The following is a 25,346-nucleotide window of genomic DNA, read 5'->3' on the forward strand; positions in this document are numbered from 1 at the left end:
GGATGGATCCATTGTTTTAAGTTATTTACGCCAAATTCTGAATGTACGATCGATATCCCATAAATACGGAGGTAGTATTCCTGATACTAATACCGATAGAGATACTTAAATCTTACAAAGGTAACTAATGTAGTGGAGATCAACGTGCCATGATTTATGAGATGATTCATTATCAATTAGCAAATTCTAAACAGATTTTCATGACCGCTCACTGTGATTTTTACTTTCCACAATAATTAACACAATAAAGCAAAGCTGTCAGCTTTTCATGTATTTTGTGTGTTTTTTGGAGAACTGGAATGTAAATGTGCTGCTCTCTAAAGCACTTCGATTCAGCTTCTGCTGTTTAAATGTGTTATAGGCTATAAATAAAATAGATGGGAAGGTCAACGCTGACATTTTTTTCTAGCACATGTTTGAGCTATATTTTTTCATTTCCTAAAAAATAATAATAATAATAATTTAACCCAATTAAGTGGGCTAAATACTGAACATAGAAGATATAAACAAGGTATCGTTCCTATCATGCTAGTATCCGGTCATTAAGTCTGGCGTCATTAGCTGTGTCTGGGCCCAAACTCCACTTCAGGTCCCAAAGTCAAACGATCACTGCGGGATCATTGAGAGTTGAAAAACTGCCTAAATTCTTTTATCTTTAATAAAATGATCAGTGTTGCTGCTCTACCAGGTGTAACAATTAAGTTTAAAATCCAGGCATCCATGAAAACAGGATTTATGAAGTTTTACAGAGTTAGAAGTTAGCAGGGAGTTAGCTCGCTAGTTTACACCTAAACATGATATAGCATGTTCTGACTGAGGGATTTCTGAAAAAATTAAGACGTACTGCTCTGCTATCACTTCCAACATAAATGAAGACAGAAAACTAAACCGCAGTGGCGTTTGTAGGGTTACTGAAGTTGGGCTAGGTGGTTTATAATGATGTGCTACGTGATGGCTAGCTACACAGCTACGGTTAGCATAAGATAAATACAATGAAGATGGAGGATGAACACTAACTTTTTTCACACGATAAAAGTTAACGTGAGGGATCCCAAAGGTTAGGGACAAATGCAATTGAATGGCAGGATGTAAACAGACCAAACTTCAGTTAGGAGAACAACTGAGATAATCCATCCACAATAGGAGGTTAGTCATTAATATACTGCTGCATGGGCTGGGCTGTAGTTACATGTAAGGTTTTAAAAACTGGGCTTTAAAATGAACAGTAATAAAAACCGAGAGAGGCCGACAGTGATCACGGACTTTTTTAGGGGCTTGTTCAGATTAAATAGAACAAGATACAAAGCATTAAAACATATTAAAAACGCAACAGTCTTAATAAACACAGAGTAATTTGCACCCGGAAGCAGGATTCATACGTCATCACTTAACAACCGGATACTTTGGATATCAATACCCGAGATGGTATTGAAACTCCAACCACCTCTAATCTCAGACTCAGAGATAATCTTCTGTCTTGGTTGTAAAGAGTGGTTATTTGATTTAGTGTTTCCTTCCTATCAGCATCAACGTGGCATCTTCACCTGGTGAGCTGGTCTCTGTTTTTTGGACCATTCTCTGTCAGTTTGCCCAATTAATTTTGAACATCTGAATGGGGGATTCTTACAGTGGCCCTGAAAGGTCAGAGATGATAAGTGTTTGGACAGTGACACCGCTATTGTACTTTAGTAGCTGTCTACCACCACAGCTGACATTAAATCAATATACGATTAAAGTGCTGACTTTCAGCTTTAAATGAAAGGATGTAACAAAAGTATTGCATTAACTGTTAGATATGAACTACAGTGACCCCGAAAAGTCAAATGTACTGGAACTAAAAAAACACCAGAATTTGTTTGTGTGTTTTGCATTTTATTTGTGAGCTTTTGTGGCATTTTCTTCTATTTCCCTTGTGTTTTATTCAACATCCATTGTATTTTGTGTGCTTTAGAAATGTCTTTCTACTTGCTGGTGTTTTCTGAAGTTGAAGCACATTTGACCTTTCAGGTCCAAATGTGCTAAAAAATAGCGGTAATTCCTACACAGTTAATAGAATACTGTAGCTGAGCCCCTTAAACTGAAGCTGAATGTCACCTTTTAATGTACAGCTACAAAATTATAAAAGACTGTCTCACTTTCCAAACACTGATGCATGTAGAAAACTGATGCAAAGGCAATCCCTCCTGTTTACGTCATCACACACCCTGAACCTGGTAAAAATAAATAAATAAAAAGCCTCTCGACCTCATGAGAGTCAGTAAGGCATGACAGCTGTCTAGTGATCAGTAGATGCCTCCAAACTCTGACTGTCACAATATAGTCGACAGTGTGACAGAATTTTAAAGGTGCATTTAATGGCATCTATTAAACATTGAAAGCTTTGCTTAATACCTGTTTTCCCCACAGTCCCACAATTATGAAGCATGTGTGAGTGGAAGGCATGAAAGGTGAAAGAGGGGGTTCTGCTCCTGTGAATGACAGCGTACAAGCCCCTATTAGATGTTATATTTTTAGTGCCTTGTCCAATCAAAATGTCACTCACAGTATGAGGGGAGGGTCAGAGAAGGACACATTGTTGTTTTTTCCTTTGATTGACAGGTTACAAGCTCTTTTTGGCTTTTCCGTCACTCAAATTTCTGCTGTTTGTCACTCGCAGCTTGTGCGATGTTGCTTGTCTGCGATCCTGCTGCTGCTGCCACTAAGCATCCACAGTGTTTTTATTTCTCTGTTGGTGACAGTAGCTTGATGTGACTTTCATTCATTGGCTGAGATGGGGTGAATCGTGCAAAACAGCTGTTGAAGCCCACTTGAATGGTTTCCTTTAGGATGTAATGAGATGCTGAGAGTGCAGCTAATCTCTATTCTTCTGCCTAAGTCTGCTGTTTAACCAGTGGCATGAATATATGGTGAGTCAATGGCTTTTCCCTCTGCCCTGGAAGCTGTCTAATCACTTCAAAGGCTAAGGCGTGGGTGGGTAGTGCTGGTGGTGGATGCAGTGTTTAACTTTTTCTTTTTTAACTTAACCCTTAATCCCTGCCTGCTAAATCTCTGTTCATTTAATTTCTTCTGTCTTTTCTAATTTTGGTCTCTGGGTTTTCTAAAAATATTCCAAGCCTTTCCTTTTTTCTCTGCACTGTAAAAAAATCAATAATAACTTTTTTTAAAAATTGAAAGCTGTGATCTGTGTTAAAGTTGCATTTTACCCTTTCTCCCAAAAAGTCCTTGTTTCTTAAGTGTGAATGTACAGCACCTCTCTCTGCAGCTCTACATGGTTTACTGCCTGCCTCTCAGTCCTCGATCCCCCTACCCTTAGACTCCCTCTTTGCTAACCTCCTCCCTGTATTTGTATGGCTTAGAGAGACAGTGGTATTGGTTACAAAGCCTGGGAATCCAGGTAAAGCATGGAGAGGCTTTATCAGCTTGAGCATGAAGGGAAAAAGAAAAAAAAAAGTGGGTGTGTCTTTTAAACATGAGGGCAAAAGAAGTGGATCAGAAAGGCAATGCTCAGACAAAAAAACAGGATAATCCGTGAAATCTGTCCGGGTCAAGGGTCAACTTCCAGCCAGCCATGTGCGTCTAGGCGTGTGTGTGTGTGTGTGGAGATTACCTTAAGGAGGCCATGGAGGAAATGAGGGGAGAGTTTAAAAGGGGGTGTTTATCCTCTTTAAACTCACTTCACAGCCAACACGCTGGGGAGCCCCGAGTGAGGAAATGGGGGTGGGGCTGTTAGGCTGGGTGGTAGTGGTGTGTGCACTGTCTGAATTTCCAGCATACGCACAATGCGTATGCTAATCATTGTGAATTTTAATTAAGTTTCCCCCATTTTGCAATCAAATGGAAAACACTACAGTAATTGTCCTTCTTTACATCTGGCGAATAGCTGCTTGATATAGATGTTTTCATTAAAACGTGGCACTCTGAGTGTCTTTGTGTGGTTGTGCTGTATGCACTGTATGTGCATGTTTGATTGGGTGATAAAGACCTTGGTCTGTATGTGCAATCCCATTAACAAGCATTTTTGTGTTTCCTTCACGTTTTGCACTGAGAAGTAAAAGTGAGAATGGAGAGGCCCCCTGACTGATAAATCTGTCTCTCTCTCTTCATGTGTATGTTTTAGAACACAAAAATTGGTCTGATGCACATTTGGAATATGTTTCTAATTTAAATACATGAATTAGTATGGAGACACAGACAGGTCAAAATTAAATATGAACATCCTTTCTGTCTGGTCTTATTGTTCAGTCTTGAATTCATTAATTTATTCAATAGTGGAAAAAATATCTTGCATCACTATCTGATAATATTCTTGGTGTAAATGAGGTTTAACTGTGTGACTTAGTTTGCAAATTTTTATATATATATATATATATATATATATATATATATATATATATATATATATATATATATATATGCACATTTTTTCCTTAGTTAGTCGTGCAGTTTTTTTCTTTAGAAGTTACTTAAAAATGGCTCAGTTTTTAAAATGAAAACCAGCAACTTCTTTTTTAGGTTGCAAATTTTAAAAAAACACTTTCATTAGTATGGAGGCTAAAAATGTCATAATGTGTTTAACAGCACATTATGAAACAGGCTAAATGATCACACACGTAAAAAGACCAAATATTAAATTACATTTTGACTAAGATAAAAAACTCTTTTAATGTAAAAAATTGTAAAACTGTATTCGGCTTATTTCTTTTTGACATAAACAGGTAATTTCAGGTGATTAAAAGATATCTTTATGTTAAAAATAGTTAATTTCAGAAGACTGTTTTCTCTCTTTCATTTTATTTTTCACTCAAGTAAAAGAGAAACGCAAACAGAATTTAGGGATCACCTGCTCACTTACTAACACTGACACAGCAGCTAATGACTTATAATAATCACAACAATCTTTGGAAAGCCTCATATTTCACTGAATATTACTTAATAAGTACTTAAATAAATACCAGCCTCCTTTTATTTAGTAATGTTTGTGAACTTAATTTTAATTACGTTGGGTATCCGCAACTTTCAGTCTAGATTAGCTTGAGTTTCATTCATAATTCAATTAATTAAGACTTAAAAAAAATACTGGCAGTAATTACTGGTAAAGTACAATTTTTATTACAACGGATTTTATTTTAAAACCTTACCAACCTAAAGCTCGCTTCGCTGCTTCATAGTGGTGTTGTTTTCTCTGTGTATCATGTTCTTCTTCCACCTGTAGGAGTTACTCCGGCCTTTGCAGGTGTCTCAGGGTTGAAGGAGTAGAGAAGGTCAATGGTCAAATGTCAAGGGTTTAAGGGCTGTAAATGCTCCCACTGGGCCTGACACCTGTCACACATGTGGGAGGTAGCATAAGCTGTCAGCCTGTGTGTGTGTGTGTGTGTGTGTGTGTGTGTGTGTGTGTGTGTGTGTGTGTGTGTGTGTGTGTGTGTGTGTGTGTGTGTGTGTGTGAAGATGGACACCAGCAGAACTTCAGTGGGAAAGGAAAAAGAATGAAGGAAGGCATGTGCAGAATGTAAGGGGTTTAAAATCACTTTAGACCGTGTCAAGAATGTGTGTGTGTGTGTGTTTCCAGAGAGAGAAGCAAAACACCTTGCATGCTGCACCTGTAGCTGGGCTAAAGTTACTTCATATGGACATTTGACATCAGACTTGGAATGTGTGCTTTGCTGTCAGTCTGTGGCATGAATGGGGATGTGCCTGCTGGCTAATTTACTACATTAAATAGGACAAAAAAAAGAAGGGCCTAGTAAAATATAAATAAATACATAAATAAAGAGTCAAAAATGTGCACAGTCTAAAGCAGCTGCACAATTATTACATGCATTTAAGAGCAAAGGGTTACTAATTGCATTCCTTAACAATTAAACTGTAATTTAATAAATATTTAATATTTAATAAACTGTAATAAGTAATTACATAATGCATTACACTGCTTTAAAACCACCTGAACAAAGGATTTGATTATACCACTGTGTACCAACCTGTACAGTAACGACTGTAAAGCTTTTAAATATTAACAGAAATTGTGGTGAAAAATTTATATTTTACTGTTTATATCTCTCTACAATAATAATACAGAGAAAACTAATGATTAGATGAGCCTACATGAGCAAGCACATAGCGGCAGTGGGAAAGAAAAACTCCCTTTTAACAGGAAGAACCCTCCAGCAGAACCAGGCTCATTTTAACCTTTAGTTATTTTAGTGAGGGCATTAAAATGTAACCAGCTAGACTGGGACACCCCTGTATACAAGTATTAACTCTCCCTCAGGTTAATTCATTCTTAATTAGGAACTAATTTAGAACTGATGCTCTGCACTGTAAGACAAACACGTGATGAAAGTCTACATTTGAAAAACTCCGACGTCCTTAGAGGTGAATAATGACTGTTATTGAATACCACCTTTTGTGGAAATCTGGCCATTGTCACGTTAAAGGTTATGGTCTTGTGCTTATAGCGTCGCTGCTATAACTTAACTTCAGCTGTGCCTTTGTTCACTTTCATTCTCACTGTGGTGGATCACGTAGAAGTGAGTCAGATAGAGATTTCAATGACTTTACTTACATTTTCTTTGCTGTTTTATTTTGGAAAGCACGTTTTTCTTTCCACGCACTCTTTTTGCCGTTATTACCACCAAAGAAAAAAAAGTTCAAAATATTTTGGCTCATGCATGCAGACTGCGCTCTGTGGAGTCATGGGGATAAAAGATGACACGTATCCCTACGAGGCAGATGGTGGACGTATCTCATGACTTACAGTTTACGAATGTTCAAAACAAGGCAGAAAGCAACAGCGCTTTGTTTTTAAACTGAAGATTTTTGTGTAAATATATATCCATTTTCCATCTTGGATCATTTTTCTAAATATCTTTTCCCCCATATTTGTGTATGTAGCAAATTAGACTTGACAACTCATGAAATTGGTGTTTTAACATGGGGGTGGGGAGGGGTTTCCTTGTGTTGGCTAGCAGCGAGCTTGTCTCAGCCCTCGTTTGTAGGACAGGAAAACTGCAAGCTGCCCTGCTGCAGCTTAGCTAGCAGCTTCTGTTAGCAGGAATGAAAATCCTTTTTCTTCCTACAATGAAAATCACTTCAAGGCCACCTGGCTTTGTTAAATGCACGGCGCTGAAATGGATGCAAGATCAGTCGGCATTACATGCAGGTTTGGTTGGAGCAGAGGAGAGATTTGATGTGTGATTAAAGGGTCTGTGTTTTTCTGTGTTCCTTAATGAGAAAAACATGTGACTGTGATGACGTTTGCGCTTCTTTTTGAGTTTTTACACACACTAATTTTACATCTGATGAGTAGCTTAAGAGTCATGATGACTGCACTCCATAAAATTCTTATGTGTCTCTGGAGGAGAGTTTGTTTTTTTTTAAATTTAGGGTTTCTGTGCTGTTACATAAGATGCTTTTGAATTGCATTGTGGGAAACATATTTACTTCTTTGTCTTAGCTCTCTTGTCCCTTTTAAATCATGTAAAGTGGCAATAGGCAGAAAGGATGTATGATTCATAATTGAAAGAAAGATAATTTCCCCTCCTTTTCCCGCCCTCTTTAAGCCAACTTTGTTGTGATTGGCTGGCTTTCATCAACAGAAGCAGCTGGGTGGGCTTCTGTGTTCCTGAGATGACCATATTAGGAAAAGCTGCTCTTACTGACATCACACAGAATCAAAAGCAGAAAAAATAACTGTCAGAAACCTGTCTCATGCCTCAGAATGGGCTTTCACCACCCTCATACATTAAAGTCTTTCATCTTATTTTTTCCTTTTTTTTTGTTCATTTCATAAAAAATCCTGTATTACTTGAGTAAATTAAGCCCCAATTAACATAAAGTTAGTGTTATATTTAAAGTGATTTTTTTTCTTGTTTGTTTATTCAAATATACGTATTCAGGACATACCTGTCGTAAATTATTATTTGGTGTTGAAGCAATCGTTAGAGACCTGAACTTCTTTGCTCATTCCCTTTTATGATTCAACAAAAAGCATAAACACTATAAAGTGTGTCAAAAACACACGTGTGTATTGTGAGTTCATGCATTTTGCGTGTGTGTAGATTTCCTGAAAACGCCCAAAGCCTTGTAATACAACATTGCTGGTAATTAATAAGTCAGGGAAAGGCAGAAAACACATCACTCAGGGTTTGGAATAATGCCATTCTTTGCTGTGTATGTGTGCCTACAGTATGTGTGTGTACAAGCTAAGTGGGATATTAATACAGTGACCCCGGGAGGCAAAGTGATTAAATTATAATCAGTGCGGATTAATTAATCTATAATATTTATTCCTATTATGGCGAGGGGAGAGGAGGCACAGAGCTTAGAAAAGGTTATGTGCGCACGCTCCTCGCTCTTTGTCTCAGAGAAAACCAACGCTCGGGGAGGGAGAGGCAACAAGGCCCCCTTGACAACGCAGGCAGAAGGTTATTGCTGATATCAAACGCCCTGCATGCAATTATCTGTCACAACAAATAATTAAGAGGGCTGATAATGAGGAAATTAACATTTCCATTGTGGAGATGCTTTATTGTCTGCTTGGGTCACTGCAGAGGCGGCTTCAAGAGGGGAGTAATAAATTATCTTTCCATGCGAGGCTCTGCGTTGTAGTCTTTAGACAATGATAAGCAGACAAGCACAGGGACGTATTAGAGAAGTGTGAAGGCATTTTTGTGCAGAACATCACTACACAGTGCGAATGGAGATCTGTGCATTTGGGAAAATAAGGGCAGGCAAAGCAAGTAAATGGAAAAACAACAAATCTGACCAACAGTCCAATCCATTCTGTTGCAGATTCACATTTTCGTGACCGTTAAGTTATAAGAAACGGAAATAGAAAAGATAACATGGCATTAACAGTTGGATACAAAAATCAAAAGAATTGGGATTTATAATAAATAATTATAATAAGTCACATAGTAAGAACACAAACCCCTGCCATGTCAGATCACTCTCTGGGCAGTGTGTACTTTTAAGCTAATAGTACTGAATTTTCTATATTAATGATCTTTTCTTTTGCAGTGCAGTAAAAACCAGTGCAAAGTGCAGGTTTTAGTTATTTGTCCTGTTGAAACCCATTTAATGCCTGTATCTAATCCCTAGACTATTTTACCTTTTATACATATCTTTCCTGGCTTTGTGCTTTTAACATGTTTTACTTGATATGCATTTCATGCTTTTCCTATGTATTAGTGACACTGACCTGTTAGCATACTTGGTACTTTGTTATGATCCTACAATATTTAATAATATTTAATTTTTATAATATTTTTGTCTTATTTTCTGTCTTTTATGTGAAGCACTTTGGTATACCGTTGGTTTTTAAATGTGCTCTATAAATAAAGTTGTATTGTATTGTATTAGATTGCACTTGGCATAATTTTGGTTATAATTATGTTTTATTATTTGTTATTTATGTGGAAAGAGTACAATCTGTTTCAATATGTAGTAATAAATATAAATAAGTGACAAGAGGTTTTGAGCACAAAAAAACTTATTCAGGAATGTTATACATTTATTCTAATTATTATTTAACATTTACAACCTGTTATTGCGCTGTACATTACAAAGGAATAATACGATTAATTAACTATATACCATATTATATTATTATTGTTACAACCCAGCTCAAAAACCGCAACATGAATACACCGAACACCAGAATTTCAATGAGAAGACATTTTATCTTAAATTGCAGAGCAAGTTGGCTAAAATAACTGGTACCACCAAGGCAAAGACTAGTGAGCCTTTCTGAAAGCTTGCCTCAGGTATGCTTGTATCCTGACTAGGTGTGATCAATCAGCAACAGCTGAGATTAGGGGCTAAAGAGGGGCACAACAATTATCATCACTTTAGTCTTCAAATGTGTTGACCTTGAATGAACAGTTAAATGTAACATGATTTTTTCAAAATGCCTGTATAGTACTTTCTATATGTGGACAACACATGCCACACTTGTGATAAAGTTTTTTTTTGGTCAATTTTCAACCAATAAGTCATTATGTTGACCTCGAGACAAATGACAGAATGACACATTTGTACACATGCAAATGCTGCCAAAAACAAAATAATACACGATGTCGGCATTGTTTGGACCTACTTTTGTCCTATCACAGATGGGATGGACTCCTGACCCACTGTGAAACCAGCTAATAATAGATGGATACGTAAAAAGCTAAAACTCTGGCTAAATTCAAGGTCCTGCAGGACTTTAAAAATCAAAAAGTCAAACACAAATGCAAGCTACAGAAAAAGTCCCAGAATACAACTTTATTAATATAAGTTAAGACTAATTCAAAATCACCTTATAAGAAAATGTCTTTCATTTTGTTCATAACCAAATTAGGATTTCAAAATGTCAAATTATGATGAGCTTGCCATTGCATTGTTTGTCTTATCAAAGTGATTTAAGGACTGATTGGCATCAAAGCAATCCCAAAACAGTACAGACGGCTTCCTAAATATCAAACGCCTGCCCAGATATCTATCAAAAAAATAATAAAACAATTGAAATGTCTTGACTGCAGCGATGGAACAGAGATATGACTCCATCTGTGGATGAACTGTGGTTGTTGGTAGGTGGTGGTGGGGACCGTGGGGATCTCTGGGTGGGATTTGTGTTTTCACAGGAACTTGACCCCAGACACACACACACACACACACACACACACACACACACACACACACACACACACACACAGAAACAGCCTGGGTTGCCATGTGTTTTGACTGACGTATCTTTGACGCTTTGTGTGCAGCCAAGTTTAGCTCTCCTCTGCATGTGTGTGTGTGTGAAAGAATATTTCCTGGCTTTTGAACTCCTCCTGACTGACACAAATAGGTTTGAAACAGCCCTCCTATAGGTCAAAGTGTGTGTATGTGTGTGCATGTGTGTGTGTGTGTTGGTATGACAGCACTCACTCTGGCCCCCTCCCTCCTAACCCCTGTGGCTCATACTGAGGGTCATTTTAATACCCCAACATGTTTAGGAAGAGTCAGTGGCACTGCATTGTTCGCCTACAATGGAGGGCAGACGGCAGGAGCTGGAGGTCGGAGGGGAGACAGGGAGGGCGCCGGACAAAAGGAAGAGCGAGCGCTCACGGTTCGTCTCCTTTCACCCGCCATGTCTAGACACCGATGTTCCAGAGTCTTGGAAGAAGGGCCGAGGAAAGGAAGAAAGAATGGAAGTGGAGGGAGTAAGGCTATTTTGGTGGTCTGAGGATGGGAATCACCAGGGTTTTAGCTGCTATTACATGGTGCAGGAAGTAGGAGCAGAAGACAAAGATTAAACTAAATGGAGAAAGTGTAGTAATGGTGCCTTCAGTGACTGTTGGAAAAATGATGGACAAACATACATAATATGACTGACACTGTCAAAAAAATTATTAGTTAGAAAATAAATAAATCAGAGACTGAATTCTTCATCCTGCTGTTTTACAACAGCACCACTCTTCAAACAAAAAATATTTATACAAGGTCTTGAATAATCAGGCCCCATCTTATATTAACGGCCTTACAGTACCGTATCACCCCATTAGAGCACTTCGCTCTCGCGCTGCAGGCTTACTTGTTGTTCCTAGAGTATTTAAAAGTAGAATGGTAGGCAGAGCCTTCAGCTTTCAGGCCTGCCTTCCTCCCCTCCCCTCACCCCAACCCTCCCTCAGGCTGGTTCTACTGGAGATATCTTCCTGTTAAAAGGGAGATTATTATTGTAGGATCTTTACCTTACAATATAAAGCATTTGAGGCAACTGATGTTATGATTTGGTGCTATTTAAATAGAATTTAAATTTTATATTTTAAAATGTTTTAATTTTTTTGTTGATGACAGCTGGATATGTAAAAAGCGAAGTTAGAATTTGTTGTAGCACAGCACAAGAACGGCAAACAAAGGATATAGCTAGCTTAGATTCACTAGTGTTGCCGTTAAATATAGAGTAAAAAAACAATTTTAATGTTATTTATTAGAAAATAGCATATTATAAATATGAATTACATAAACATGCATTTATTCCCAATATTATCAACTGATTACTAATTTTCAGTTACTTATATTTACTGATTTAAATCACTAACCAGTCACCTGATAAGTGTCAGCTGATTAGACAGGCCTCATATTGACCACTGAGGTAAACAGTGGGCTGGCAACCGACACTCACCAGAGTTTAATGGCAGCCAGAGTTGTTTGTCCTGCAGGGGGCAATGTAGCAAGGATTATGCACTTGAATTGGAAGGGGTAAGAAAACAGATTTAACTTGACTGCAATATGCAATCTTCTGACATGTAGTGGTGAGATTTTAAGCGCTGTGCCTTTAAGTTACGGCCATGTTTTGCTAAGCTAATGTCTCCTGACTGCATCACAGTGATACCTTTTCAAATAAACTCTTGTATAAGCAGATGAGAGGACATTGACTCAGTTAGATCACTTTATGAATATGCCTTAAAGGTTCTGGATTGAACACCACACAAGTATCCACACTGTGATATCCTTAATAAAGTCAAAAACTTCACTTTTCGGTCTTTCGTCTTCTCTTTGAAATTACGATACTGTACACATAGCTGTGTGTTTAGGGGGTGGTCACGGGTGGCCATCTACACTGCTGGGTCAGTTTTTCTCTGACATATATTAGTTGTTTTTATTATGAATGTTATGAAGTTCATATGAATATTCCCATCAATCACAAACTGTGCATGATCCCAGTCAGCTGCTGTTCACCCTCTCTTCTAGTGACATGAGCACAGAGGTAGGCTGATAACAATGGTAAATGTGGTCTGGCATTAGAACACTTTTATCTGAGAAAGTCTTAAAACCAAGTAAGTTGAACCATTTTACAGCTTAAAGGGGTTGTTTTCAGTCAACATGCTTGCTAAAAACTGGTCTCAAACCCCAGAAATGTGTTATATTTGTAATGAAACAAGAGCAGAGACTTCTTCCTGTTAAAAGGGAATTTTTCCTTTCCATTGTCGCCAAGTGCGTGCTCCAATGGGATTGTTCGATGGTTGGGGTTTTCCCTCTGATACTGTAGGGTCTTTACCTACACTGTAAAGCATGTTGAGGCAATTGCTGTTGTGATTTTTTTCAATATAGAAAAAATTTAATTGAATTTGAAGTTACTTCCCCAAACAAATGATACAAAAGCCACCTGATAACCGACTTGTCAACTCATTACCCTCTGAACCAGGTAAACACAAAAGAGTACAGAAGTGTAAACGCTGCCGTGGTGTGTGTTGACTCAGCAGTAATAATAATAAATGTGAACATCTGATAAATATTTGAATTACATTGAGCTGTTACATGGAGTAACTGTTACAGATTGTTCCGTAAGATTCTCCAAAGTGCAGTAAATCAGATACACCCAGATTTTTATAATTTCTTTATACATCATTATCCGTGTTTGTGGGGGTGGTGGTTAACATATTTGCTTGACAAGCAAAAAGGATGCTGGTTCAGTTCCAGCCACAGAAATGAACCCCTGTTGTGGATGTGTCAGGAAGGGCATTTGGTCAAACATGTAAAGCAACCCCAGCATCTATGTGTTTTTTGGTGATGCTGTGTGGTTATGATTTTATACTTGTTCATATAATTCCAGTTGAATTTTATAGCAAAGTACGATCTACTATTAAATTAGCTACTAGCTAGCTAGTTTTCCTGTGCTCACTCTCTGACAAAAGCAATGAAACTTAACAAAAATAAATAAATAAAAGGTTCAGCAATCTGCAGACTTAAAATTACACAGAGCACTCAAAGGCAACGCACGCACCTCCATCTTGATGATTTTCAATTGAATCCACAACATCATTAGCATAAATGTTAGACAGTAAATGTGACGTTTTGATCCATACATCTCTCCCTGTCTTCGGTGCTCTGCAATCATGGCCAGCCTCAGTTTTTCATGCTTTAATTGCAGCTCTAATTCTGCTTGTGTAACGCATGAAACGAGACTGTGGTCACCGCGAACGTGACATTATGGAAGTCTGCAGTAGATTTGGGTCAAGGAAGCGAGACAGAGAGAATAAGACAATAAGGGAGGGACCCATATAAACAGACAAGCTCGTCTATGAAGGTTCATGCTACTGTTGATGGGTGCTTGTACAGTGTGTGTGTTTTTAATGGATGCTAGTGGCAGGTGGCTGCAGTTCTAGGAGAGGACCCCCCAGCCTTCACTGAATCCTTATTTTAGCCGGGCACTAACTAGTCCGGTCTAATAAACCTTTCACCCCGAGGGCTGTAAATCTCCAAACAACTGGTGTGGCTTGCCTTGCCACCCACAGTGACACACCAGCAGGCGGGCGTAAAACGGGCATGTCAAATGCCATCAGAGAGGAAACTCTAGAGGCCCCGCCGGCTGTGTCTTTCCCCCCTGTAGGAGCAGAGAGGGAGGAACAAGCCGAGGAGAGAAGACAAGTAGATTTAGCTGTTTAGCGACGCTCCTGTAGACAGACTGTCAGGTTGGCGGTATAACAATAATTATTACAAACAAGGTGTATTCACACTCAGCATGCGTGGTTTTGAAGCGCTGGAGAGAATGCTGAATAACAAAATGTGAAGACAACAAGTGGCTGTTTGCAGGAAATAAAGAAACAAGGCTAAATACTCACAAGAGACTTAAAGGAGGAATCTGGAAACATTTCAGATTTGTCTTATTATCTATATAACACTAAATCTGCGTCTTTGTTTCTTTTCCCACAAACTCCTCACAGATCATCAGAAGCTGAGCAACCAAACCGGGGGCACACAGGTACCCCTCAGGACCCTATAGGCTCTTACCCATATCCATAATGGTGTCAAGTTGCTTAGCAACCATCTAGCAACAGGCCAAAACAAACTGTTTTTTGGGCATTTATGCACCTATAACGCCATATAAAAGCATTCTATCATTTCAGCTTCACAACAATAGCATCTAATTTCTGTTCAATTATGCTAGATGTTATGCAACTCCATCAATTGGCCTGGAACCACATCGCAATGGGCTAAAAGCACTTGTTTTCACCCTTTATGCATCTAAAAATCCACTTATGGCACTATTATTCATCTTACATTTATGACCATAACGTCTAATTTATATCCACAAAAGCTGAATTATGTATGCATGAACAATACCTAACATTCCTATTTTCCTTTAGCTAGTTCGTTTTTTTTTTTTGTGGTTTTTTTGTTATTAGTAAAGACAAATTAGAAACTGCACCAACTACAAAGCTGGCACTGATTAAGCTATTTCATCATGCCATGCTATACAATATTAGCAGAATTATTAGTTTAGCAGAAGTAGCATGTAAACAAACCAGGGTGACAGCATCTCTTGAATACTGCATATTGATGCAAAGATTTAGTAAACAGGCCATATGCTGATATTATAACTCTGTTGTGAAATTTAATTAACACTGACTTATTCATAGCAGTGTCAGTGTATCAAACCTCCAGTTGTATACAGCTTAGCAGATTTATAATACGTTCAGTTGTCTTGTAAAACTCTCTTTTTTGTCCTTGGCCTTCAGTCGTCTGTAGGTCTGATACTCAAAAACCTCATTATGTTCTGGACATTAAAAGATCCTTTGTCTCTCTTGTCTGTAGATCAATTGTAAACTAATTATTTATGATGCGTGTTTAGTGAAATGTTGTACTTTACAGTTTTGTCAGTCATAGATAGTGTTTAAAGTGTTTATCCTTATAAGTTAAATGTGAAGCAAGAATTGATTTAATAGTGACGTAAGAACTAAGGAGCATGTGCCAAAGAAACGATGTAAAATCATTTTGAAATGATTATTCTTGTAAACTTTCTATCACTATATAGAATATACTGAACAGGATTATAACAGCTTGGAAGTTTATCTTCTATAATTCCTTTACCACATCGTTAATCCCCCGAGACGTGTTTATAAAGTGTATTTTCTTACCTGCTAAAATGTCTCATCTATACATTTCTGTGAGTGTTTTGTTTGCTGCTGAATTGTTGGGGGGGGGGGGGGGTTCGCGTTGTTTGGTGTTGTTGCAATTCAAAATAAAGGATTATTTCTTACATTTAGCTACAGTTCTGGTTTCTGGTTCTGTTGAATTTCCCACCACATCTATTGTTTCTCTTCTGCCTTCATTTTAGCAGCTCCCCTCCTCCTTTCTGTTTTCCTGCTGTCATGCCTGCTGATGCGCTGAAGCTCTTCCCCTTTCTCCTTCACATATACTCTCCATCTCTCTCTTGCTCCTTCTGTGTCAGCTTGGCCCCTCATTTCCATATGAAAGTGTATGCTGGGGACCCATTGGTCCCCAGAGCGCGCCGACAGACCGTGCGCCGCCCCCATTCAGCTCTCATTTCCTCTCCAACTATGAGCCTTCGCTGAATCAATCATGTTTTTGCTCCACGTCGCCCAGTAGTGTCCGGTCTCTACTACACGGAGATCAACCTTTAGGTGTGAGCTGTCGTCACCATAGCCCTCTTCCAAGCACCTAAATAATACACGGGCTAAACCGCCTCACACACTCCCCGTCACCATCTGTCAATAAATGGGACAGCACTTAGAGAACTGATTCACCTAATTAGCAATCAATTAGCTTGTTACCACCAGCAGTAATTACCTTTTATAGAACCAGAGAGGAGTGCAGCTGCTGCCACTAATAAAACCTGGACCCTCCTTCCTGGCCTTCCATGGCTAACAAGACCTGTCTGAGAGAGTTATAGGCCAAGGAGAGCAGCCAGTGTGTGTGTGTGAAGGAGAAAGTGTGTGTCTCAGGCAGGGGGCCTGGCAGAGCAAACACACTCCCCAAGGGGCCTCTCTCTTCTCTCTTTTTAACAGGTTTAAATCCTCTTTTAATGAATATAGGGTCAAGCTAAATGGGAAATCCATCATGGCAATAAAAGCAGGAGGCTTCAGCCAGGGAGGTTTTCCGATGTGAATGAGCTGACTTTTGTTGTGAATCCAACTTTTCTCACTTTGCTTTTAGCCAGCTAGCGGCGTAGCTTGGTGGAGAGCAGTGTCTGTCAGTATTTCAGCAACTGTTGGATGGGTTTATACAGAATTTTATACAAACCTAGTCTTTAGTGATCACCCTGTGTGGGTTTCAGTGAAATATTTTTAGACCTAATCGATATATTGCCATTATTATTTTTTCTGCTGTGTGCTTCATTGCCATGTAAAACACAGTGCCTGCCTAGCAGCTAGCTTGGCACACCGTCAAACAAAGCCTGAGCAGCTGTCCCGCAGTATGCCATGAATTGTAAATAACATAGTGGGTTGTAAATAACACCGGTGATTTGCTGTACTTTGTTTTTGGTGCTAATTATTGAATGTTCATGCTATCACTTTGAAGTAAGATTCCTGCTAAACGTCAGTATGTTTTTAGCATTTAGTTTTAGCATGCTGGTTTTATGACATTCTGAATGCTCAGGGTTAGCATTTGGGCCTCCACTGCTTTTTTTTTCTTTTTTGTTTGTTTTTGAGGGAAAGTCCATTTTGAAAGGTAGACTGCTAAATTATTAATTAAACTACCATTAGCTTTGACCTACAAAACCTAGGTAGTTCACTAGCCAGCCAACATGGCTTTTTGTGAGAACATTGTTGAACAAGCACTTTGCTCTCCACTATGTGGCTGTTTCTTGTTTTGTATATGTTCCTCTTTCTCTATAAATCTCTTCTGTTGGCTATTTATGTCAGGGTTGGCTGCGTGGAGGGCCGGCAGGCAGGAGTGGGGGACCCAAAATGCAGGACTCAACATGGAAGTCAAACTTAAAGCGCAGCTTTATTGCTGGGACAAAAACTCCAAACATAACTCAAAATAACACCCTAAACTGCAAACACAAAGCTACTAACAAACACTTGGAGACGGGAGACAAAAGAGTGGAACCACGGAGGCAAAACACACAGCTTGTTGAGGGTACGACACAACAGAAAACACAGGGCTTATATACACCTGGGAGTAATCAGGGAATAAGAAACAGGAGGGAGACACAGCTGGGAGAGTTTGGGCTAACGAGACATGGGGAGCAAAGCTAGACACACTGACATGAGGCACAACTTTTCACAATAAAACAGGAAACAATTCACAAAGACGTAGACAAAGAAACACAGACTTTACACAGGCAGAACTAAACCAGAATGAGCTAAAACCTACTAAATAATACTCATCATCATCATCATACAATAGATCAAGAAAATACCCCAAAATACAAAATCAAACCAAAACGTGAGAACTGAAAATACTGGGTCAAACTGACCCAGAACCATGACAATTTATTCCTCGTATCTTTACTGTTTATTTGTTTATTCTGACTCCTGCACAGTTGGAGTAGAGCACCCATAATTTCATTGTATATGTACAATGACAAAAAAGGGCTATTCTATTCTATTCACTGGGTGCTGAGAATGCTCTTGTTAACAATCCTGCTATGAACACCAAAATACCCGGTGTAACCTGCTCATAGCAGGGAGACTTGTGGACAGATGTGGTTCTGGTAAAAACTAGCAGTTATCAAGGAAGCTGTTTTTTCTTTTGGAGCATGCCAAACAATGTTCTCAGCAGGCATTATGCAATATATAATATATTGATGTAGATAACTTGTATAAGCAAAGCCTGGACTATAAACTATGTTTCAGAGGCACAAATAACCACATCCTTTTATTAAATGTAACCTTTGCTCGACATTATGTACTATGATCAATGCTAATTATGCAGAATCACCCCATTACATGATGAGATGTGTTATTACTGCCTTGTTATTGTTGATGTGTCATTATGTAACCAGCTTTTCAGCATAGCTGGTTGAAGTGAAGCTCCATTAAATGATTTTACACACTGGTGGTTTAACCTATGCAAAGATAATCGTTTGTAGCACTGTAATCAACAGTCATCAATCGCTGACTTTACAGCTAATTATTTCCTTGAAAAAACATAATGAAAAACTGGCTTGCGTTTTAAGTTCCACCAGTTCCACACACAAAAATCTCCTTACCTCTCATCCACCTAAGCATCCAAGATACTTCTTTTTGAAATTCATCTTTTATAATCCACCATGCTTTGCTTTCTCCTGCCTGCGACTATCCGGGCTTTGATTATTTATTAAACGCAAACTTTGAATCCTTTAATCCTAAATGCACCGCTTTATCCCCTGAAGCAGTGAGAAAATAAATCGGTATGTTTTTTTTTTCTTTTATCCAACAGCAGGGCAGCTCACAAATACCTATTTGCAGCGGCAGCCTCCTGTTTACTTGTAACAGCATGCGGGGCTAACAATGGCCCCAAGTGGCAACCAAGGTTAATCCTATATGTCGCCATTATGCAGGGTCAAGCTGCCTCGCCATATATTTAGTGTGTCATTAATTTCCAATCTGCTACTGCTGCGGAAAGAACAAGCTGCCGCTGCTCAGCTCCCTCAGTGAGCACACACACACTCTCAGACACACACACGCACATACAATGACTCGCTACATTAGCTAAATGGCCAGAGCTCCGTCTCTCTCTTTTCCTCTCTCTAATGAGACGGGTCTCTGGATCGTGTAGTCTATTCATCATCCTGCTTGTTCCAATCTAGCTCTTCTTTTATCAGGGTTTGGTTTGAGGGCCGAAGTCGTCACAGGCAACATAAATCACCTGTCAGTATTGGTCCCTGGGCTCCCATAATGCTCTATTAGCAGTTCCACCAGTATTATTGCCCAAGCCCGGCCAGGTATTATCCTTACAGAGGCTGCGACCATGTTTTAAAATGTGTGGTTATTCATTACTTTGTTGTATTGTTGCTGCTTATAGCCAGAGTGCGATTATAAGCAGTGTCCTGCATCTTAGCGGTAGCCGCAGTGTCGGCGTTCAACTTTGAGGAGGCCTGCTGACATACTCTAACAGAGACATACAAATAAAAGCAGCCACATGACGACAACATGAAGAAAAAATGACTACCTGGCTGCTACTAACACAGAAGGACAGAGTCTTATCAGAGCTACTAACAGCAAAAAGTTATTCTTAATAAAAAAGATCTTCGTACAAAGACATAGATGTGAAGGCATGTGATAACATGAGAATGAGGCCCACTTTTCAACTAATTCAGTTTTATTTACCGAGCGCCAACATCAGTCTCCTCAATGCACTTTACATTTTAAGGTAAAAACTGTGTAATAATAAAAATCATCTACTGTAATGAAATGTATTCCTTATTGATGTGTAATCCAGTATTTCAATTTTAATTATTTTTATCTACAATAAATTTACCAGTGGGCAATCGCCTACTGCTGTCCAAATCACTCAGCTCTTGTCCAAAGAAGATATCATTCCTCAGCTGGATGTAATCGAGTTCCTCCATCTTAGACTTCAGCAAGTGCAGATGTGCTGTTGCTAATGAGCTCGCCGAGGCTGCAGTTGGAGCTGGAGTTGGACTACGAATTACAGATTTATGTCTGTGTCTATTTATTTCATTCAAGGGCTGTCAGTTTAGTTTTTATTAGTTTTTCATTTCACTTCTAAATATTATAACAAATTTAAAAAAATGAAATTTTTAATAATAAAATATAATTGCTATTGCAAAGACTAGAATGGTATATTTGTTTTATTTTATTTTTTAAGGTACAAAAGTTATATTTATTTCAATCAATGTAGAGTGCTGTAAAAAATATCTTATTTTTTATGTATTTGTCAGATTTACATGTTTCAGATCATACAATACATTTTTTAATGAGACAAAGATAAGACTTCAAAGTGCAGTTTTTAAATGATGATCTCATCTATTAACGGACAAACGCTACAAACCTACCAAATCCAAACCTAGCTAAACCTTTGTGAAAAAGTAATTATTATAAGTTCGATTTCACTAGCCAGTCCCAGGCCTGAGTTGACATCTTAAAAGGGTTACAAAGCCATTTGTAAGGGTTTGGGACTCCAGTGAGCGATGGAGAGCATCATTATCCACAACTGGAGAAAAGTTGGAGCAGTGGTGAACCTCCCAGGACTGGCCAGCCTGCCAAAATTACTCCAAGAGTGCAGCAACGACTCATCCAGAAGATCACAAGACATCGGAACAGTATCTAAAGAACAGCAGACCTCAGTTGCCTCAGTTGAGGTCAGAGTGCGTGATTCAACTGGGCAAAAATGGCATCCATGAGAGGGTCCCAACATGACAGGGCTCATCACACATTTACTAAATAAAATCTCAATGGTTCCAAAGAGTTTTCGGAAAATATTTTGTGGACTGTTGAGACAAAAGTTTAACTTTCTAGAAAGTTTGCGTCCCATTTCATATATTATAAAACTAACAGAGGGTATCATAAAAAGAACATCATACCAACAATCGTGGTGGTGGTAGTGTGATGGTCTGGGCTGCTTTGCCGCTTCAGGACCTGGACGATTTGTCCGGCCATCAGTTCATAACTTGATGCCCAAGAGCGCTTGTGTTATGCAGCAAGACAATGATCTGACTCTTACCAGCTAGTCCACCTCTGAAAAGCTAAAAAATAAAACAAAATGAAGATATTGCAGTGGCCCAGACTTTAGTCTAATTTCAATAATACAAATTAATTAATATTTAATATCTTGCATTAAAGAATGTAATATCAAAAGAGAAAACTAAAATCAGAATAATGTAATTTTAGCTTAAACACTGATTAAGCAACGTTAATTTTGCACAACTTAAGGTGGAGAAATTAAGAAAAATGTGTCTGCTGAACTCTCCATAAAAGCCTGTAGTGTACATGACATTTTCATTACATGGTTGAATATGAAGGGTATCTCAGTGTATTTTAGTCACTTTGTTGATGTGTCCCAAGAGAAAAGACCAAATGCACAAAGAAGAATTTAACCTCATCCAAAACTCTGAGAAATTAAGATCAAAAAAAGTTCGGGGACAATGCCATCGCTATCTCTTTTCATGACAAAGTCGACCTCTCAGCCCTAACATCTGCAGTCAGTCCCTCAGGTCTGATCCGAAAAGACAGGATATGACCTCATCTGTGATCCCGCGACCCAAGGAAGTGCTTCAAAAGAAAACGAGAGTTCATCTAGGGAAGACTTGCACGAAAGATGAGGTTACTATTTGACCTCTGAAGGAGTTGATGCTCTGATTTGGTTTTACGATTAACATGTGCCAAGTAGATGACTGGATGCTGTCTTTGTTTATTCTGCACAGCTGTAAAGGAACATACTGGTTCATGTGCTTAAAGCGGCTCTGTGTACACCTACTCTACAGTTCAGGCAGTGGTGGATTACACTGAGGCATGCTGCAACAAAGCCATTGTGTAAGTACTCATCGGACACACGTCTAATGCATGCATGAATGAATTTTATTAACACTGTTTTACTTTCAGCTGATCATAATGTCACAGGCCCAAGTCTGTCAGCCAATGGGAAGCGAGTATGGTCTCTACACACTATGACACCTACTGTAATATAATCTGTATAAAATAAGACTTAGATGTCTCCTTTTGTCCTTAATGGACTGCATGTAAACTTTATTATTTAGATTGGGGTGCCTAACAGCAACAATAATAATAAGCAGGGGTTCTGCATACTTTAGCTTTTATGGCACCATGGGCTTCTTTGTTTTTTTTTAAAGTGTAGACAACAGACTTTCATTTTCTTTGTTTTCCGTGACCTAAAAAAATATCAGAATATACCTCAGACCACTCATTTGTCTGTCTGCTTGCACTGAGGTTTTCTTCATGCGCAGTTACTCTCCCATCAGTCTCCTCCACTCAACACTGTTTGTCTGGTCATGCATGGCTGTGTTTCTATTTGTGTGTGTGCCATCGGTGCCGACCAACCGAAACAAAAAAGCGGCCGCTGGGGAGAGGATGAAGGTATCCGTGAAGACGTAGACGCTCCAGTGCTGAATGGGAAGGAGAATGGGAACGGGCGAATAGTGAATACAGGGAGACAGGTAAACTAAGAGAGACAGACACTGGAAAAAAAAAGACGAGGGGGAGCGAAGGGGGAAGAGGCTTTACCCATCAGTGTCTGGTCCACAGCCAAGTGCACAGTTCAGTCCGATGGGAACGCCGTCTGTACACCTGTTCTAACCAGCTGGCCAACAGTACCTGTCTCAGTGGAAGCTTCACCCCAAGACACACCCACACACTCACCAAGGTGGGGGAGACTCAGCGGCGGATGGGTAGATGGAGAGTAGCTGCTTGGCGACTGCAGAGTCTAATATGGATATAATGTGGATGAATCTTTGGAAAGTGTAATGAGAGCGCTCTGGAACATGCACAAACCATCTGAAATATGGAAAAAATATGAATTGAAAAGGGAAAAAAACACATTATGCATGATAAGTGCCTCTTAGTTGTTGTTGTTTTTTTTTTAATTTACATTGTTTCCTGTAGTGAAATCACTGGACTTACTTAAAGTTAATCAATTATGAGTTCAATGGTTTATCCTAGTGTCTCTTCATTTGATCCATAGTTGAATTTAAAGTCCTTTTCCTCACGTGCAAAGTTCTGAATGATGAGAGCGGATCAGTTGTGCCAGCAGGACTTATTTTCTTTCTTAGCAAAAAAAAGGAAGAGATGAATTCATTCTTTTCCTCCGTAGATATGTTTCAGAGAAATGTACCTGATTTGAAGAACAGTCAGTCACAAAGACAATATCAACTGTGATCGAATGGAACAGCCAAGCTACTGTAGCTTAAATCTGAAAAATGAAATGCTAGTTCTGATAGGAAGGTGTGAAAATACACAGATCATCACAGTTTGTTGCATTTGGGGCTGAATAGCTGCAGACCAGTCAGCGTGCCCTTGCTGAGCCCTGTCCATCACTGAAATTCCCAACAATGTTCGTGTGAGCATCACAACTGGAGCATGGAGCAATGGGAGAAGGTGACCTGGTCTGATGAATTATGGATGTCCCGGTGTATGTGTTGCTTAGCTGGGGCAGTGTGATGCTTTGGGTCATGTTCTGCTGGTAAACCTTGGGTCCTGCCATTTGGATGTTACTTTGACATGTAGAGAAAACTGTCCTCCCTGATGGGCTTGGCCTTCTTCAGCAGGATGATGCGCTCTGGCAAAAAGCAAAAATAGTTCAGGAATGATTTGAGGAGTACAACAATGAGTTTGAGGTGTTGGCTTGGCCTTCAAATTCCTCTGATCTCAATCCAGTTGAGCATCTGTCAGATGAGCTGGACAAACAAGTCGATCCGTGAAGGCCCCACCTCACAACATGCAGGACATCTTGGTGCCGATTACCAGTTTAGGGTCTAGTGGAGTCCATGCCTCGATTGTCTTGGCAGCCACAGGGGGACTAACGCAGTATTAGGCAGGTGTCTGCAATATTATACGTCTGATCAGTGAATTACTAACACCACTAACTTTTGCACATTTCTCAGGAGAATCTTAACCACAAAAGATAGTTTGCTCTCTGTTAGTTAAAACTTCAAATATGAAGTATTTCATTTGTTTATTTCTAAGCCACATTTTTGCTTGCTAACAAAATAAAAATGGTCATTAAACAGCAGAGATATTCCCCATACACTGACCTACACCCAAAGATGTTAACACCAATCCTTCCAATCACTGGTCCTGCAAAGAAGTATTTGCATCATAAAATTTGTGAAAGTAATGCATCTAAGGCTACGTCCACACGTACACGGGTATTTTTGAAAACGGAGATTTTCCGTTTCCGTTTTAAAAAATAATCCCGTCCACACGTAAATGCAGGGATGAAGGAAAACGCTGCTAGGAACATGCCAAAGCAGCAGGTAGCGATATATTCTTAACCGTGTAGAAATGTTGGCCAATCAGAAGTCTAGAAGCCTTGGTGGGAAAAAGTAAACAAAGCTGGGGCATAGAAGCAGAACCGAGTCGTATGTGTGGAGGGACAGTAACTGTGTGTGTATATGTAAGCATTTAAACACTGCAGAGAGAACAATTAACAGTAACAGTGTTGTAGAAATTAATTTCACCGAAACAATAACGTGGCGCACAGTGTGACGTCAAAAAATGCGCACACCTTTGACGCTGCGTTTTCTGTGTTTTTCTCGTCCACACGTAAATGCAAAAACAGAGTTTTCAAAAATATCCACCCTGGCCGGAGTTTTTAAAAATCTCTGTTTTCAGTGACCAAAAACGCCGTTTACGTGTGGACGAAAGGTGCAAACGCATAGAAAAATCTGCGTTTTCAAAAATACCCGTGTGGACGTAGCCTAAAACACATTAAACAATCCACAGACTGGATGTCCACACACACACACACAGTTTCAGCTGCCAGTACAACTGGATCCAATCTGTATGAAAGACCTTATAGTATCATGTTATTCCAGTGGAGCTCGCTGCCCTTCCCTGAACTGGATTCTGTTGGATGTCTCATTCTGCTAACCTGGCATTTAAATCTCCGTGATGGTAACTCTACCCTACTTTGGACAAGGACAAGTTGACTTTTTTTGGGAAAAAAAT

This window comes from Neolamprologus multifasciatus, chromosome 23, assembly GCF_963576455.1.
Source record: "Neolamprologus multifasciatus chromosome 23, fNeoMul1.2, whole genome shotgun sequence".
In the NCBI taxonomy this organism is placed as follows: Eukaryota; Metazoa; Chordata; class Actinopteri; order Cichliformes; family Cichlidae; genus Neolamprologus; species Neolamprologus multifasciatus.